Genomic DNA, 13,058 nt, shown 5'->3' on the forward strand with positions numbered 1-13,058 from the left:
GAAAGGAAGAGCAAGAGAGGGAAACAGAGTGCGGATGAGATATGAGGGACTAGGATCAAGAGAACAGGTGGTGGGGCAGAGCAGAAACCTCTTTCATTGTAGTAGGTGCAAATGAGCATAGAACAGTGGAGTGAGTGGGGTTGGGTGATTCTATTGGAAGACTTTCCTGGCTTTTCTTATAAAAACAGATTTATTATTTTTGCTTCTCAAAGACAAAGTCAATTCTTGCAGTTTCATTGATGTTAAAATGATCAACAGTTGATGGTATATACTGGACATTCAGAGTGCGGAAACACTCTACCCTTGTTCTGGGTCTCAGTGTCTCATTGTCTCAATGTCTTACATGTGTAATGCCTTCTGTAGCTACACTACAAAAGTGGGTGTGTAAGCATTACAAAGTCAATGCTATTCATACAATATTCTTTTTGGCAAGTCTAATAACCCTATGAAGTCATCACATGTTCCATGGAAACAATAAAGAATTTACAGAACTTATTGGAATCTGTTTATGTCACTCCAGATCAACCATGCCTCCGTGTCATTTGCATGTAAGAAAAATGTCCACAATTTTTTTTAATATTTAACAGTAGAGATGTCCCGAACAGTTCGCCGGGAACTGTTCGCCGTCGAACATAGCTTGTTCGCGGTCGCCGCAGCGGGCGAACATATGCGATGTTCGTTCTTCCCCCTATTCGTCATCATTGAGTAAACTTTGACCCTGTACCTCACAGTCAGCAGACGCATTCCAGGCAATCAGCAGCAGACCCTCCCTCCCAGATCCTCCCACCTCCATGACGAATAGGGGGCGGACCGAACATCGCATATGGTCGCCCGCCGCGGTGACCGCGAACAAGCTATGTTTGCTGGCGAACACTTCCCGGCGAACTGTTCGGGACATCTCTATTTAACAGACTTACCGTATTTTCTGGCGTATAAGACGACTGGGCGTATAAGACGACCCCCAACTTTTCCAGTTAAAATATAGTTTGGGATATCTTTTTATAAAACATGCTTGTATTACAGGAAAACAACTTTGTTCAAGATTCTTTCAGTACAGGATATTATGTTTAGCTATATGTGTGGCTCTTCTGTGATGTGATCTGGGCTATAACATCATTATCTGAGAGGTCTGCTGGTTTGTGAGTAAGGTGAGGATATTTGGCTGGATGGATGGATGGGACCAACTTCCCCATGTTCTTTTTAATCCCCCTCCCCAACCCTTCCTATGTTCTCCTCATCTCCCCTTCCCTGTGTAGTGTGGCCGAGCTCCTCTTCCTCCTGTCAGTCCGGCCGGGTACCGCGCGGTACAAGAGATTCAGTTTCCTGTTCCTGGCCGTAATGAAAAGAAGTGAACACTCAGTGTGCACTTCCTGTCAGTGCGGCCAGGAACAGGAAACTGAATCTCTTGTACCGTGCGGTACCCGGCCGGACTGACAGGAGGAAGAGGAGCTTGGCCACGCTACGCAGTAAAGGGGAGGTGAGGAGACAGGCAGTGATGCAGCCGCCTGAGGCTCTCTATAGAGCACTCAGGCGGCTGCAGTGCCTGCACCCGGCGTATAAGACGATATCCAGTGTATAAGACGACCCCCCACTTTTGACAAGATTTTCATGGGTTAAAAAGTCGTCTTATATGCCGGAAAATACGGTACATTGGGGAGGTACCAGAATTATTGTGGTTATGGTGTTTTACCACATTACTTTAAAATCAATATTAACAATATCACAAAGACTACTGCATGGTTTTATAATAATATTGAACTTTTTTTATTCTCTGTTTACTGAATTCCAATTCAAAGCTCACAAAATGTATTTTTTTTAAACAAAAATAATGGAGATTTTTTTTTTTTAAACCATATGGAGCAAACCAAATACACTGCACTCACCTAAACATGCATACATCATAAGGGTGCTACTGGGGTAATTTAATACAACACACAAGATCCAGAGCACTCACTTACACAACACCAACTTCAAAGCTTACAAAATGTAATAACTACAAAAAAAATCCCACTTGTTTTTAACATATTTTTATTTTGATTGTGGATCACAATAATGAGCATTTCAGAAAAGAAAATTGGTTTAATTTTGGTAAAATAAATAGATTATTTTCAGACTAAAAAAAATTAAAACAGATATTGTGGTGGCAAATATAAACGAGTTGGTCTAATTACTTTGTCTTTTATGAATGTCAGTTGTATGTATATCCAGTTGAGAAACTATTGTTTTTTTAACTGTTATTTTAAGCCTCTCCTCTATAAATCTTACATAAGGTACAGTATGGTCCTTAAGAGTGTTTTGGGTACATATCAGTCAAACAGCTCTTTGAACTACTAATGACTGGATTAACCAGGCTACTCCATTTATTATATGTGCTACTATACCCAAAAATGTATTCTGCTGTGTTTACACATATACTAGCAAACAATTCACGAATTTCTATGGGGAAAAAAATATTTAAGCATTTGATATATACATAGGTTTTATAAAATTTATATTTGTGTGCCTCACTATTTTTTCAGAATCTATAAAAAGTTGAATTTGTGAGGGAAGTTTAAAAGTTAGATATCTTTTTCAGGAAGTGTGTAGGTAGCCTATATCAGTCACAGCCAGAGGAGGTGTGGCTAGAGCTGCATAAACAAATTAACTTAACTCCTAAATGGCAGAGAATTCAGCAGGGAGACTTCAGGAACATGAGCTATACAGCAAAAACTATTCACTAAGCTAAGCTTTGGTGCTTTTAATGTCCCTTTTAATCATTAAATCTAATGTTAGTAAGTCTATTTTAACATGTTATTTTCAACTTTATCTCAATGTATATCATTATTTCTATTGATAGGGCTTTCAAACCCAGGAAAGGTGCATAGTTGTGAATAGAATTGCTAATTTTAGGCACGAATTGTTAAATCAAAAAAATATATATACTTTGCACAGTTACCTTTCCAATCCAGGTATTTTAGCCTAAAATATACATTTCCTTTGACATTTTTCTTCAGTCACATTTTAGTGAACTGCTTTGTGGTTCTTCTGTGACTCTAGTCCAAGGAGTTGAAGCCTCTATAGTACATTTTATTTGTATTACCATGCCCAACTTTATTGCCCTTTCTTAGAACATGTCCTTAAATAAATAACAGTCTAGTCATTGCAATAATACAAAACTGTTTCTATAATTGATTCAGGTTGACACAACTTGGTGAGGGCTTCCTACTATTTATCTATTACGATTGCTTTAGGTTTAGCATCAAGACCGCATACCGTTTTCTTTTAGATTGGATGCCCATTTATATATTCACAAAAGAGGCAGGCAAGGGTAATTGTTTCCTGTAGATCAGCCCATTTGTTATTGCCTCTGTTTTAGTTTGCCTGTGAGCTATAACATTAATCCTGTTACACCATTGCAATGTTTAAAACACTGTAAAACATGTGAAAATGTGTTGTCTATATTACTACACTATCTGTTTTTTCACTCTTTTTTCCAGAGGCTGACATTCATCACTGAACTTAGAATCATACTACATGCAGAATACTCAAATATACCCCAAAGGTAATAATTTTCTTTTCTAAATTTACAATATTAGATTACATATCATAATATATATTATTATATTTTATATTTTTTAATTTTATATATATATTTTTTAATTCTACATATAATTAATACTGATTTATTTACACCCATCGCTGCAACCAGGATGTAAACTAATACAAAATCACAAATTGCAAACAAGTTTCTCAAATTAAGATATTTGTAGGCACACCTATCTACATTTTTTTCAGACAGAAAAAGTGAGTAGAAGCAATTTGAAATCTTTGAAGTAGAAGTATTTGTAAAATGTATTTTTATTGATTATTAGGTATCATACTTTAGTTTGTTCACCTATGCTAGAATAACCTAGAACATATAAATCTATATTATTTCTGGCAATAGGCACACAATGAGAAGAATTGGTGGCAATTCTAAATAGTTCCTGGCTACTTCTTCTTAAGTTAGCTTATTGTCCATTCAGGATAAACTTGGTTCAGTTCTAGTTAAAATGGACATTTGACCAACAACCCTCTAGTCCCAGCCACTGCTCTGACAAATGTTGAACTAAATTGACTTGGCACTTTTTCAACCAAGCAAGCTCATTCTCATTCTTAGCCAGTGGTAAAATGTAAAATTAGTGTTTTGAAATACATTTTTATTGCAAAATATGTCCATCTGTCTGGTATCTGCCTGGTATCAATGCAATGCACCCTGAGCTTTTTTTCTAAAGAAATAAGGAGGGCTGAGAAACCATTCAAACAGCCATTCAATCAGCTATTAGAGTTACCTGTCTTTTGGATCCCAAAACAGATACAAAGCATACTCAAAAATTCAATTCAGTTGAACTCGAGAGCTTTGTAGAATTGTTTGTTCACAAATTATGTCAACAATTGGCAGGCTAATCAGAATTACCTTAGCGAAACAGCAATAGGTATTTGGAGAGAGATTCTTGATTGTTTCCAACTGTGAGCATGTCAAGATTGTGAGGGATCCTCCATCATTTACATAAACACACACATTAAATTAGCTACATGCACATATGCAGCCACTTGCACACATACAAAACTTGCCACATGCTCCAACCTAGTTAGTAACACACACAAACACACACACACACACACACACAAACACACACGCACGTGTATATGAACATACAGACATACAAACAATCATACATACATAGATACACAGTTACATTGTCTATTTAAATCTGGTCTGATTTGATACTGCAGCTATTCAGTAGCAGGAATCAATTGAAGGTACCCTTCCCTTACCCGATGAGCTTCTAGGACTCAATTCACCTACATCCACAGCCATCAGCAAAGCAAAACATGGCAAGACAAGCAGTATAGCTCCTCAGAATACATTTGCTGCAACATTTTTATTTTAGGGCATTGCAATATGATTTTGCAGATAAGGCATAACTACACATGAACAGTATGGACATGATGTCATTGATAAAGAAACCATTCTGGGTACACAATAGTAGACATGTGCATTCGTTTTTGGACGAATACGATATATAAACGAGACAAAAGTGCAAATGCCGAATGCATTACCTTTTCATTTCAGTTCTTTAGTTTAATAGACTCTGTGCTGCAGGGGAATTAACCCCCACAGCATGGAGGAGGAACAAAAACTGGTGCTTCTCCCTGCAGCTTCAGACTTAACCCATGCAGGGTTGCAAGGAGACTCTTGCAAACACGGGTTAAGTGACTTAACCTTTGCCTGACAAAATAACACTGCACATATGCAAAAAATAAATAAAAGCAAGGAGGGAGTCGGCAACGCTACCAGTTCCCTCCTTGTAATAAATAACATTAATTCCTACCCCTGCCCGCATTAAAATCTGTGGGGGTCACTACGAACCCCATATTAATAAAAGGGAGGTTTAATCCTCCCGCATGCCCCTACTCATGGCATGCCCCGAGTATCGGCATGTCACCTAAACAGCGAGCTGCCAGTGGCTGCTCGCTGTCACTTAAAATTACTAGTGACTGGGGAGCTATTGCTGCCCAGTCGCTTGTGCAATAAGGGGAGACCTGGCACAGGTTCCCCTGTTCCCCCATGGTGGGGAACCCAAATAACTCAAATGTGGAGACATAGTGCCCCCCCTCACCCCATCCGTGACCAGCGGGTGGGGATATTAATGGAAACACATTAATAAGAGGGAGGTTAAATCCTCTGTATGCCCCTACTCACAGCATGCCGCGAGTAGGGGCATGTTGCCTAAACAGCAAGTAGCCAGTGGCTGCTCGCTGTCATTTAAAACTACTGGTGACTGGGCAGCTATTGCTACTCAGGTGCTAGTGCAATAAGGAGGGACCTGGCACAGGACCCCTGTTCACCCATTGTGGGAAACCTAAATAACTAAAAAGGGGTGGATAGTGTGCCCCCTGCGCCTTCACCCATGACCCATGGGTGGGTGCTCTTAATATAAAAATGTCCCCCTTAAGTAACAAAAGGGGGGGAACCTATTGTCTCTCCCTCGGCCCCCACCCATGAGCAGCAGGTGGGGGCTAAATATAAAAAATACCCCCACAGGCGACTAGGGGTCCCCAAACCACTAGTCACCCCCCTCACCAATAAAATTAAATCCTACCTACCCCCTCATCCTAAAAATAGTGACGGGGGAACAAAAAACGAAATACCTGCAAATAAAAAAAATATATACTTACCATTAGTCTTTTTTCTTAAACCTTCTTTTTTCAGCCCACAAAAAGCCTAAATAAAAAGTAATAACTCCCGTTGAACTTTAAAGAAAAAAAAACGGAGTGCAAAAAAAAAAATCCAACCAATCGGTGTGTTCAGAGTCATTTTACACAGTTCTTTGGAATTTTCCCATGCTGTGTAAAATAACTCAGAGTATTCTGATTGGTTGGATTCAGAGCTATCTGAGTCAAATTGCAGGGTGTGAGAAGGCTTTATCCCCGCTTTTCCCCCGCCCTGCAGAGCTCAGTCTGCACGGTGCCCTCACTGGGTGTAGATGTAATAGATTTTTTGGCATCAGGTTTTTCTTTTTTCAGCGTGTTTTTTTTTTTAAAAGTTCAACGGGAATTATGGACTTTTATTTGGCCTTTTTTGGGTCCCCTCACTTGTCTGTTATGTCCCCACCCGCCGCTCATGGGTGGGGACCTGGAGGGAGATAAAAGGTTTCCCCCCATTGTTACTTAGGGCCCCAACCCACCGCTCATGGGTGAGGGCCGGGGGGAGACAATAGGCCCCCCTTATTGTCATTTATGGCCCATACCCGCGGCTCATGGGTGGGGGCCCTGGGGCAAAAATTGTCTGTTAGGGTCTCCACCCACCGCTCATGGGTGGGGACCTGGGGAGGACATTAGGTCCCTCCCATTATTTACTTAATTAAGGTCTTCACACGCCGGTCATGGGTGGGAACCTGGGAAGTACATGAAATGCATTAATAGCCTCCTAGAAGTTTCCAAGGCACAAAGGAAGACCTACTTATTGAACATCTACTTTCTTGTTATCAAAGCTCAAAACAGTGAAGACAAACTTAAGGTAGCATTGAGGAATTTCAAGACGTGTCAAGACATCCAACAGACCAATCAAATCATACAGGAGTACCATTATGGCATTCATGAGGCCATAGGACATGGCTTAAAGGAGCCAAAGCAATAACTCAGTTGTGATATAAGATTAAAAATAATTAAGAAAACATTTGCTGTCAACATCCCCATGTTTAGCAGTAAAGGTAATAGTGGGCATCCTTCTAAAAATTATAACAATTAGACATGCTGTTTTTTTACACCACAAAAAATATGTGGAAGGCAAATGAACTAAATGAAACTTAAAGGGACACTATACTCACCAAAACAACTTAAGCTTAATGAAGCAGCTTTATGTATAGATCATGGCTCTGCAGTCTCACTGCTCAATTTTCTAACATTTAGGATTGAAATCACTTTTTTTTTCTGTTTATGCAGCCTTAGCCACACCTCAACTGGCTGTGACAGATACAACCTGCATGCTAGCTTATATTAAAAGTGTTTATTTACTGTTCTGTATATTAAACTTTAAATACATGCAGGAGGCTCCTATTAACAGAGCAGGAGATAAGAAATTCTAAATTAAACATAATTCACAATAAAGGAAGTGTAAACTTTAGATTACTCTTTACAGGAAGTGTTTACCAAGGCTGTGTAAGTCACATGCAGGGAGGTGTAAGTAGGGCTGCATTAACAAAGTGATTTAACTCCTAAATGTCAGAGAATTGAGCAGTGAGACTGCAGGGGGCACAATCTATACACCAAAACTGCTTCATTAAGCTAAGTTGTTTTGCTGCCCCCCTTAACAAAACTTAAATCATATAGTACATTGATTATGCATGGACAAAGGTGTCATACCGAAAATCTCAATTGTGAGTGAACATAAATGAAGGTATTTATTTGACGCAGACAAATATTTCAGCCTGCTGCACATTCACATCAGCATTTTACTTGCACTCTACCTTGTAGTTCAGCTGTTCAGAGTACACTAGCCAGTTACGAAGGTTGGAATACTCCTAAAGGGTCACTAATACTAAGGTTCTAACCAGAGAATAAGTGTTTTGAATGCTGTCACCCCTACAGGTAACACTGCATCCTATTGTCCTGTGCACTGCCCACTGCCACAGTGATTGCTGGGATGTTTACAGCAAATGTATATACTGTAAGTCTCTTTAGACTAGCAGACACTCTTCAGACTGAACAACACAATTAAGATCAAAGAGTCTTCTTATATATTTTCATTTAATGTTTTTACATCTTTGTATCCTCTAAATGTATTTTGCCCTTGTTTTCAGTTAATTACCATATACACTGTGAAAGTAATTTACTTAAGTGTGATTCAAATAGAATTTAAAATTTTATTTCCATATAACCAAAATAAAAACATAGCTAATATGTAGAATTTTTTCAGTTGAATTTGTGCGGTCTTAAAATGTGAAGTCCATTTTTAATTCACTTCGATTTCTCGACAATTCACACTTTAGTGAATAGGTGCTTAGTAACTAAACCCCAGTGTGTTTTATAAATGTTCAAGTGAGTAAAGAATGAGTTTAAATTGGAATATCCTTATCTCATTATGTGATTCATGTATGACAAACAAGCTATTTCATAGTACACATAATTCTAGTGATTATTTAAAGGGACACTATAGTCACCTGAACAACTTTAGCTTAATGAAGCAGTTTTGGTGTATAGAACATGCCCCTGCAGCCTCACTGCTCAATCCTCTGCCATTTAGGAGTTAAATCCCTTTGTTTATGAACCCTAGTCACACCTCCCTGCATGTGACTTGCACAGCCTTCCATAAACACTTCCTGTAAAGAGAGCCCTATTTAAGCTTTCTTTATTGCAAGTTCTGTTTTATTAAGATTGTCTTATCCCCTGCTATATTAATAGCTTGCTAGACCCTGCAAGAGCCCCCTGTAAGTTCAATTTAGAGATTGAGATACCATTATTTAAGGTAAATTACATCTGTTTGAAAGTGAAACCAGTTTTTTTTCATGCAGGCTCTGTCAATCATAGCCAGGGGAGGTGTGGCTAGGGCTGCATAAACAGAAACAAAGTGATTTAACTCCTAAATGACAGTGAATTGAGCAGTGAAATTGCAGGGGAATGATCTATACACTAAAACTGCTTTATTTAGCTAAAGTGATTTAGGTGACTATAGTGTTCCTTTAACTGCAAAAAAGAACTGAACTGACCTCTAGTGATTTCTTTTCATTACTTCCTGTTATTATTATTCTGTAACATGCTATAAAGCCATTTTCATTTTGTCCATGGCTTAAATTGGACCAAGGAAAGCAATTTCCAGTAAACCGAGCTCTTTAAGTGTATAGCACCTAAAACTCAAGAATATTGGTTTGTCTACACTTTGACTCACACACGGACTCAAAAGCAGTTTATGAATGTCTCTCTAACCCTGAATGGCTTATTTGTTATTAATACATCCTGCAGTTTCATGGATCGTTCATATTACATGATTTTTAGATTAGGTCAAGAATTAGGGTTACAGTTAGGGCTAGGGTTATTGATTAGACAAAATGTAAGTGCTAGTGTTATTGATTACAACTAGGTCTAGCGCTATATGGTTAAAATAAACGGACAAGGTAAATGTGAAAATTATTCACAATTTGTTTAAAGCATAAATGATCGATCCATGGATGGATGATAGATAGAGATAAATAGAGAGAGTGAGCGATAGACAGACAGGGATAGATAGATAGATAGATAGATAGATAGATAGATAGATAGATAGATAGATAGGTAGATAGATAGATAGATAGATAGATAGATAGATAGATAGGTAGATAGATAGATAGATAGATACATAGATAGCTAGATGATAGATAGATAGATAGATAGATAGATAGATAGATAGATAGATAGATAGACATAGAGAGAGTGAGAGATAGACAGACAAAGATAGATAGATAGATAGATAGATAGATGATAGATACATAGATAGCTAGATGATAGATAGATAGATAGATAGATAGATAGATAGATAGATAGATAGATAGATAGACATAGAGAGAGTGAGAGATAGACAGACAGACATAGATAGATAGATAGATAGATAGATAGATAGATAGATAGACATATAGAGAGTGAGAGATAGACAGACATAGATAAATAGATAGATAGATAATAGATAAATAGATAGATGATAGATAGATTGATAGATAGATAGATAGACAGATAGATAGATAGATAGATAGATGATAGATAGATAGATAGATAGATAATAGATAGATAGTTAAATAGATAGATAGATAGATAGATAGATAGATAGATAGATAGATAGATAATGGATAGATAGATAATAGATAGATAGATAGAAGATAGATAGATAGATAGATAATGGATAGATAGATATATAGATAGATAGAAGATAGATAGATAGATAGATAGATATATAGATAGATAGATAGATAGATAGATAGATAGATAGATAGATAGATAGATAGATAGATAGATAAATAGATAGATAATTAACTGTTTTCAAAGATTTTTGTTTTAATGAATAACTAAAGACATTTATAGATAATATCTGATGCAGTTGAGGGAAATGCGAGGTGTATGTGTGTATTTGATTTAATGTGTTATCATTTTATCATCATATTCTACATGTTCCTGAGACTTTTCTACCCACTAACTAATCAAAATCTGAACTTTCAGAATGGAATGCACCGGTCATCATGATGTTATACAATCCGCATGGAGATGATGATTACATTAATCTATCACTGGTGGACACACACAGTTTCTAATAGCTGTAGTAAATTGGAATAAATATAGAACTATAAATGCATGCCTCTATTTTTGAAATAGTGCACATGGGCTATAGCATTTTTATGGTTTCCATCAAGACACTTAAAAGTCCCGGGAATGCAGTGGGTTTGTAGCATATATAACTTCGCATGAAGAAAATCGGATCAGGCAGGAGTTTTTTGTTTAGTTTTTTTGTTAAAGACAATTGATAGGAAAAAATAAATATGAAATCTGCTCTCCTTCTTTAAATAATATGGCCCATAGGTTCTGATTATATTTCTCGCGATATTTATCTATTAATTTTATAAATATATCATACTAGAAAAAAAAAAAAGCTGTTTTGCTGAGCTATTGACTTAAATAATAGGGCCCATAGGTTCTGATTATATTTCTTGCAAAATGTATCTATTAATTTTACAAATACATCACGCTAGTAAAATAAATATTTTGCTGAGCTATTGACTTTTCATTCTGCTTATCATGTTATAAAGCAATGTTTATGGAATTTGAAATGGCTAAACAGCATTTTTATAACATTATATATCAGTAGAGACATACAGTGGATGTTCTATCAATTATGTAACATTTGTTGCTGCAGCAGTTTTGATTCTTTGTTCATCGTACCCCCTATATATTGCCCTACTTACGAAAGTCACTCATCAGCAATTTGCTTTGCAGACATATCACCAAATGTCTTAACACACTCTCATTTCCACTTCTCAATTCCCATACATAGATAACCTATCAGTCATACGCACATGACAAATTACTGATTCACAAACATACACAAATAACCAACTCTCTTTACACACACAGCAACTTCTCTTTATACATGCACACACAAATACAAACATCACTAATTCCCTTCACACACTCAGACAAACATCACTAATTTCCTTTATACACACACAGGTCCACCAGTTTACAAATATACATACCTACACACCACCAAGTCTGTTTAAACTACCAATTATCAACTTTGTTTGTATATTTACATGTATGTACATAGTGGGAAATCGTGATAGAGCATAATAAAAGAGAACTATCCAATTTAACAAGCAACGTAGTATGGCTGTAACAGCCAACATCATTTCATATAACATATGACAAATACTGTATAACACATCCATAATTTATTTTAATCTTTAACTTTACTTGATATAAACCAAACGTCAAACATAAATAACCATAACTTAACAAATAAGTTAACACATAGTGTCAAACAGTATAACCCAACCATCCTTGCTAATATACTGACCATGAGCCTATGCACCACTTCCTCTCACCTCCCCTCTCGGCATAAATTCCTTTTTCATCTCAATGCTAACCACCAGCAGACCTTTTCCTCGCAAGGTGGGCACATCCAAACAGGTAACCTAACGTTAACCCTTTAGAGCAGGGGAGGTTGAGACCTGAAACTTGATCACCTCATTCCACATATTGACATAACCACCTCAAACTTAATTGGCAAGGACATACTCCCGGCAAGCTGTGACTAAATATACCAATGGGGTGGGCGGGAGGGAAGCTGTTTGCTGGCCTGAATCCCAAGTGGCACTGAGGTAAGACCACCCCCACTAAACTCACACACCACATAATCCCACCCACACATTCATACACAACCAATCACACGCACCCATCCCAACACTTATACATGTGCCCTTGTTCGCTTAGCTGTGCTATATCTCCCCGGGGCCTTATCAACAATTGCCTTTACACACATCACCAATATGGTTTCCAGCCAACATCAAATATTAATTTCACATACACCACTGTATAAGCTTTTATTATACATAAACCCACACTACCCTATCCCTTTACAGACAATCACACAATAACAACTTCTCTTTACACACGTATATACCACCATTTCCCCCAGGAAGGCATCTCTCTTGTTACAAGCATCCAAGCATTAGCAAGCAGTGTTATTGGTAGCTTACTAGGAGCAGGTTGACATGTTGTATATTTAAAATATTGCTTGTTTTTTGCACAGACTATTCACAATCAGTAAATGACATTAGTAGCCCCAGCAGCATTGATAGAATGGGGAAAACTAGAAGTACAAAACAGCAATTTGTATAATAATAATAATTATTATTATAATTATTAATAAAAGCATCTTAGGTTGCTCTTAACAAAAACTTGGAACATAAGATAATTTAGGCTTTACGTTAATCCAGCACTGACCTCACCTGGTGGGAGGTGAATATTTGTCTTTTTTTTTTGTGTTTTTTATTTATTTTTTTTATTTATTAACC

General features: G+C 37.3%; 1 protein-coding gene across 1 annotated transcript in view; it reads left to right on the forward strand.

The window, feature by feature from the left end:
- The window catches only part of LRRC4C (leucine rich repeat containing 4C), a 708,394-nt gene that overhangs the window by 585,077 nt on the left and 110,259 nt on the right, over window positions 1-13,058 (forward strand). The window contains exon 4 of the mRNA XM_063437635.1: window positions 3,477-3,541. The gene's annotated coding sequence lies outside the window, so the exon portion shown is untranslated. The remainder of the gene's footprint in view (window positions 1-3,476; window positions 3,542-13,058) is intronic.

This window comes from Pelobates fuscus, chromosome 12, assembly GCF_036172605.1.
Source record: "Pelobates fuscus isolate aPelFus1 chromosome 12, aPelFus1.pri, whole genome shotgun sequence".
Taxonomy (NCBI): Eukaryota; Metazoa; Chordata; class Amphibia; order Anura; family Pelobatidae; genus Pelobates; species Pelobates fuscus.